This window comes from Anser anser (genome assembly GCF_964211835.1).
Source record: "Anser anser genome assembly, chromosome: 1".
Lineage (NCBI taxonomy): Eukaryota > Metazoa > Chordata > Aves > Anseriformes > Anatidae > Anser > Anser anser.
The window spans coordinates 132,837,088-132,844,435 of record NC_139720.1 but is presented as its reverse complement, the minus strand read 5'-3'; the positions used below and the strand labels follow the sequence as shown (position 1 = coordinate 132,844,435).

At 39.1% G+C, this 7,348-nt stretch overlaps 1 protein-coding gene across 8 annotated transcripts in view; it reads right to left on the bottom strand.

The window, feature by feature from the left end:
• The window catches only part of MID1 (midline 1), a 251,968-nt gene that overhangs the window by 140,213 nt on the left and 104,407 nt on the right, over positions 1–7,348 (bottom strand). The gene's annotated exons all lie outside the window — the stretch shown is intronic.

Below are 7,348 nucleotides of genomic sequence, written 5' to 3'. Positions count from 1 at the left end.
CATTTTAAGAGAAACATATTCCACAAATACGCAGTATATAGGTCCACCCTGCAGTCATGAGCTGACTGCTAGGCCTTCTTAAATAATATCAATTCTTACTGCTTTTTGTGAAAGCAAATTTCAAGACATGAAGACATGGACAAAACATTCCATGTCCAGAGAAGGCATACAAAGCTGATGAAGGGTCTGGAACATAGGCCTTATGAGGAGTGGATGAGGGAACTGGGGTTGTTCATTCTGGAGAAGAGGAGGCTCGTGGGAGACCTTATTGCTCTCTACAGCTACCTGAAAGGAAGTTGTGCTGAGGTGGGAGTCAGTCTCTTCTCATAGATAACTACTGATAGGACAAGAGGGAATGGACTCAAGTTGTGCCAGGGGAGGTTCAGGTTGGAAATTAGGAGAAATTTCTTCTCAGGAAGAGTGGTTAGACATTGGAACAGGCTGCCCAGGGAGGTGGTGGAGTCACCATCCCTGGGGGTGTTTAAGAAAAGGTTGGACGTGGCGTTTAGGGACATGGTTTAGTAGGTAATATCAGTGGTAGGGGGACGGCTGGACTAGATGATCTTGGAAGTCTTTTCCAACCTTAATGATTCTATGAAAATATCTTCAAAGTCAGTATTATAATCCAAATTTTCCAGATAAAACCAAGAAACAATATTTTTTTTTCCCAAAGGCCTCCAGCATGTCATTGTCCATGTCTTCTTCATGATTAGCTGTTCATTTCAGCAAGATAGTGTAGAGTGGTCAAAAAAGGGATTGTTGTACTTGGAATCTCTTAGCAGCAGTACACCATAAAGTCATAGCTGCCCTGGACCATACCTTGGCTAACAGTCTTCTGACGCTATTGACATACCAAGCATCCTGTCCTCCAACTCTCTACAGAAAAAAGTCTAGCCAACAGAATGTATTTTCATCAGTAACCAAAGGTATGATGTTAGGTCATCCTTTTTATCCATATGTAATCTTTAATGACATTTAAGGCTTCTTATACAATCCTGTCACCCTTGGGTATAAGTTGCAACAGCCATGGAAGTTGGTAGTTATTCCTAGTTTTTCTTAACCTCTTTCTCTTTCTCAAACTTCTAACTGAGAAATGAAGTAGTGTAGCATAGAGAGCCTCCTACTTTGTATAACAAATTGCACCAAAAGCCTTCCTACATTTCTTTTTTTTTTCTTCTAAATCTGACTCTTTCAACAACAACAAAATAGAAACAAATTGCTACAGTTTATCCATATGCCATTTTATGTCCTGTTTCTGAAACAAGAGTTGACAGGCCAACATATGTGACCAATAACTGCTATTCAGAGCTAAGCTCTGCAAATGGTGACTGACATGGAGCTGGGTATTCCATTAGCCAAGGGAGCTATCAATTATAGACCAACCAAAATAAACCCTGAAAAATTTCCTCTGGGTGTTAATTGTTCTGAGCATCATTCTTTCCTGCACACAAGGCAAATATTCTTGACCTTCAGATTTGGATAAAAAACACCCCTATTAGTTAACTAATTTGTCCATTATCACCTGAAGACATTCATAAGCCTTTCACCCTACACAAGAAAGAGAACAGAATATACAAACTTATATTGTAAATATGACTAAATCTCCAAGCTCTGCTAACTTGCTTGATTTGCTACAGTGCATATGCCATGCTAATTGTGCACAGTATATATCTGCATTAACATATATTCTTTAAATCTCTGATGTATAAGTCTCTGCTCAGCATTTTCAAATGAAACAGTCCATAGCAGGGAAAAAGAATTAAGTCAGTCATCTTTCAACTCTAAAATCTGTACTTACATCTGGCTTAAGTACAGCATTTTATAATATCTTCCCATAACAAATTTCTAACTGGTGTAAGATCTTCCATAATAATTTTTATTGAGATAATATATAAAAACATCAAATGCCTTTATCATAAAAACTAACATCTCCTGTATAACTGCAGTCATGAAATTCTGCGGGAAAAGTTTGGGTTTGCAGAGTAAGCATTTCCATATACTTACAAAATAAAGCATCATGATTTTGTTTTTCTGCCTACTAAAAGCCAGATTGTCACTTCTGTAGGGTAAGTCTTTGTTCACGCAGTGGAATCATCACAGGGTCAGCAGAAGTAAGGGTCTTATCAGAGGAACGAAGCCTTTTTTTTAAAAGAGCCTTATAATAAACAATTTCCCAGAATTTCTTACATTGATGCTGCCCCATAATTCTGTATCACAGACTTCAAAAATGAAGAGGCATGTAGTTATTGGTACATTTGAGTTCTTAACTGATGATTTATAACTCCAGACCTCAAGTGCAAGTTTTCAGCACTTGGTAGTAAAAGATTTATTTACACACACTACCTAATGATCTCAGGATTAAAAAAGCCAAATTTTTTTTTGTTTTTTTTTTTTTTTGTTTGTTTGTTTGTTTGTTTTTTTGTATTTGACCAGAAAACTAAGCCTTATACTTTGGATGGTTTTAGAGATGTCAAAAATTCAACACTCTAGAATATTGTCATATTTTTAACACCCATTTGAAAGAATAGCTTGCTAGGGAGATGGACATTCGGAGGATTTATAGGACAAAGCATCTTTGATCATCCCATTACAACTTCAGTGTAAAACATGGGGCCTGCAAAGGACAGTTATCATCAGAAATAGTCCTTCCAAGAAGAGACAGGCCAGGCAGTCTAATGGAGAAAGAATGGGAAACTACAGTTGCTGTTGTGTTTATTTCCTTTTGTATGCCTTCAGAAGTCTTCTTTATCTCCCTTAACGTTCTGGCTGCTTCCTTGCTTCTCTTTGCCTAGAAGTTTGTGAGCTATTCCTCTTTCTTGCCTCTCTGCTTGCCAAGGCAACTTCTGATTCTGTAACACTGAAAGTCCTGTTTTCATATTAATTCTCAAGGCTTTCAAACAAACTCCATTCTCAACTTCTATATAAATGTTTCTTCCTCAGCTTTCCTAATGCAATTTCAAGAAGAAAATATGGTGATCTTTCCTCTTTCTCCAGGCTCTTCTTGGTCTCCTCTCCCACATAGTTGTTTTCCCTCTGGGCCTCTCTCTGTCCATTTCTTTTGCACTTTATTTTCTGAATAACCTAGTCTAGTCTCAGGAATGTACCCTGGCATTTTAAAATACACTGCTGTCAAGAAAAATAGAAAACTGCTTCTGCTGTTAAATAGGCATAGCACAAACAGCCAGAGCTGCCCCTGCCTTTCTCTTTCTCTTCTTCTTTCTCCTCTCAAGTACCTTGAAAAGGCAAAACCCATTTAGTCATCCTCTGGAATAGTATCAACTAATGGCAAAAACATCATCCAAAAATGTTCAGAAAGCTTCACAATATTTTCAAGCTTAGGATTTTCAATGAATATTTCCAGTTTCAGTTCAACAATAGAAAGAAGCACTGCCAGCAGGCTAAGGGAGGTGATTCTCCCCCTCTACTCTGCTCTCACGAGACCCCACCTGGAGTACTGCACACAGATCCAGGGCCCTGAGCACAAGACCTGTTAGCGCTGATCCAGAGAAGGGCCATGAAGACGAACAGAGGGCTGGAGCACCTCTCCTATAAATACAGGCTGAGAAAGTTTGTGTTTAGCAGGGAGAAGGCTCCAGGAAGACCTTGTTGCAGCCTCTCAATACTTGAATGGGTCTTATAAGAAAGATGGAGCAAGGCCTTTTTACCAGGGCCTGTAGTGACAGGACAAGGGGTCACCATTTTAAACTAAAAGAAGGCAGATTTATACTAGAAATAATGAAGAAATTCTGTACTATGAGGTTGGTGAGAAACAGGAATAGGTTGCCCAGAGAACCTACGGATGCCCCATCCCTGGGAGTGTTCAAGAACAAGTTGGATGGGGCTTTGGGCAACCTGGTTTAGTGGGAGGTGTGCCTGCCCATGGCAGGGGAGGGTGGAACTATCTGAACTTTAAAAGACCCTTTCAACCCAAAGCATTTTATGATTCTACGTAAGGGAAGAGAAGATAAAAAATGTTTTCTTCTTGTTTATCGTGCTCAAATTGCCAGCTGCACTCTCACCAAGATAGGAGTCACAGGTTAGCAAAGCATACTTTCCAGATGAGGTTAAGAGCACATTTGAAAAGGAGGGGGATGGAGGTTGCATTTTGCCTCTTTCTTCAAGATACCTCTCTGCCCTCTGGTTTTACCCTACTGTTCCTGTGAACTCTAGTGTTGTCCAGATACCTAGGGAAGGCACAGGAATTTAAAGACAGAGTCCGAAAATCTCATGACAGGGAAGTGAGGAACAGTAATAGAAATTCTAAAGCAGGGACAGGGAGGGGGACAGTGAGGTTTGATCCAAAGAGGTGAAAAACACTGAACTAGTACAACAAATTACTGGAATTAGTCTGAAAACACAAGAGAAACTTAAGGAAAAAATCAACACCATCAATTATTCATCATTCTTGGTGCATACCTACCTCATCAACTCAAGATAAAAGGGGAAATAAAGTGCACTTCATTAGAAACCTGCTTTCTCTGGTAACAGTTTCCAGATTTTCTAGACCACAAAGACACAATCTGTCTTTCTAAAGTGAACTCCTCTATGATATTTACAGGTATAAATTCATAGAAACAGACAATAGAAAAATTCATGGAAATGAACAAGATCCATGACCTAATACCCCATAATTTCTAGTCCACAAAGATATATGATGCTTGAGAAATAACTAAAGCATTTTGTGGGTAATTATGCAATAACATCAAGCTAAAGAGGGAAAGTGTGTTTTTGTTTTGGTTTGGTTTTGTTATCTCAGCCGGGAAGCCTTTCTTGGAGGCTGTAAACTAAATTTCTTAACACAGCCTTCGCATAAACTTTAACAAAGATAAATATAATATCCTGTGCCTGGAGAGAAGTAATCCCAAGCAGCAGGACAGGCTGTGGACTGAAGAGCAGCTCTGCTGCAGGACCCAGGGATGGTGGCAGGCAGCAAGTTGAACACAAACCAGCAGTGAGCCCTGGCAGGAAAGGTAGCCAGCAGTGTCCCAGGCTGCATCAGCAAAAATACAGTCAGTAAACCAAGGGCTATTTCATTCCACTAGACTCATCTCAGACACACCTGAAATGCTGTGCCCAGTTTTGGTTCCCACAGCTGAAGCAGTTGGAAAGGGTCCAGTGGAGGGCCACCAGCTTGAGAACTTGACATAAGAAGAAAGGTTGGAGGGACTGGATTTGCTCAGCCTGGAGTAGAGAAAGCTCAGAGGAGATCTGATCATACTTCTCGAGCATCTAAAAAGTTAGTTAAAGAGCAGATGGAGACATTCTCTTCTCAAGGATGCCTGCTGACAGGACAAGAGGCAGTGGGCATGAGCTGCTTCAGAGGAACTTCTCTCTGGATATCAGAAAAAAAAATTCTTTCCCATGATATCAGTTGAATGTTGAAAAAGGCTCCCCAGATAAGTGGTGCAATCTGCTGTGTTAGAAATACTCAAGATTATTTGAATAAATTGCTGTAACGATCTATGTTGAAGAGAAAGTGGGACCAGCTAAACTCCAGGGTCTAATCTTGTCTTTTTTGCAAATCTCTATCTGTCCAGTCTTGCTAGCCATATGAATAATGTTGTCACTACCCTCTTTGTCACAATCGTCTTTTCCCTCAAGCAGATCTCTTCACACTGGGTTTCATATATTAAAAACACTAGGTATTTTCTTTTGAAATGGGATTGGCTTTTCCCAATCTTGCTACAGAAGCTACAGCAGTGCTGTATTTTATTACATTCTTCATTTCCCTCAGACTGTAAACTTGAAGGGGTAGCAGATGGGTTTTCTCATTTGCTTATAAACCACCACAGCCCTAGATGATCAGTGTACAAACACACATACACAACATTCATTACTCTACTCTGGGGATATGTGATATTTATTTCCAGTCCTTGCTAATCTTTCATAAGCAGTTTACACTTTATTTCTCTTTAAAAGGAGGAGAAGGATGGGAGGGATAAGCATACTTCTCCCATGACACTTTCTTTTGCAGTCAAGACATTCAAGGAGAGTTATATTATGGGAGGATTTTTTAACCTTCAGTAACAAGGCTTAATTAGGGATCAAGAGCAAATGCCATAGCAAAGAAGAGGCACCTCTGAACACTCACTCTTATTGGGATTTTGTTCCAATTAAGCTGGTTAACAAGGGACGCAAGAGCATTTGCATCTGAAGTATACTTAAAGACTTCAGAGATAGCTATTACAATTTAAAATTTTACTTGAACTGAAAAATTTGAGTAAGCGGGACCTTTTGAAGATTTGATGCCTTTGTGAAAAGATGGTAAGGAAACTGTACAGCTCTTACCTCATTAAAATATTTCAACACTGCAAGGAACAAGCTCATGCTGAAACTTAAGTACAGATTTCTTACAATTCAGGAAAAGACACATCAAAGTAAAAATCATTAAAAAAAAAACAGGAAAGAAAGTCTCAGCTTGCTCTCACAGTGTCACCTGATCTGCTCAGTTTGTCACAAGGGTCACAATTGACTCACACACATACCTCTTGAATAACTACAATAACACAGTATTTTGAAGGGGGAATCCACTCCACCTCTGCAATCCTGACTTCAGCAGAAGCAAAATCAAGCTTCAGAGTTGGCCACTTTAGATCAAGCAAGTCTAAGAAGCAAAAGCAGTAACCTTGTAATAACTTTCAGTGGTAACACATCAGCAAGGGACATAGCTGTAAGTGGATAGGTAAAGCTGAGGATAAGACCTGTCTTTCTAGCACTAACCAGTATAATGTAATTGGCTGTAGCAGCAACATATTATTTTTCCACTAGAGCAAAGAACAGTAGCATTTAATCCTTTAGTTGATCCCTGACATACCACTAGTTGAGCCCTGGCAAATATAAAGTCTTGCCTTACAAGTCCAGATGGCAAGAGAAAAAAAAAAAATTAGTGTAAACCTAAATATGAAGGGAAGTCCTTGTGATTTTTTCAGGAGTAAAAGAAAAACTCAGTTTTTCCAAAAGAAGTACAGATGACTTCATACGAGACCTTAAATTTCAGAGGGAAACTGTGTGGCATGACTATCTTAATCCACTCTATTTTACATAAGCATCCAGGTAAGTTAATAATACTATTTTCTAGTCATGAAAAGCCTTCATGAGAAAGGTGTACATGGCTATATGAGTTAATATAGTCATTCTTTTTTTCAGAAACTTAATAAGCTTTACAGGCGAGAGGGACAAGATAAATTTCAGAATTTGTAGATATTCGTAGTGGCTAAAATCACTCCTTTTTATTGCAGAGAGGAAATATATAAAAGAGAATCCAGTTTCAGGAGGTTGTGTTTTGTACCATTTTTTCCCAGATCTCTAGAATTAGCCTGAAGGATCCTTTTAGAGAGTAGGTAAATAT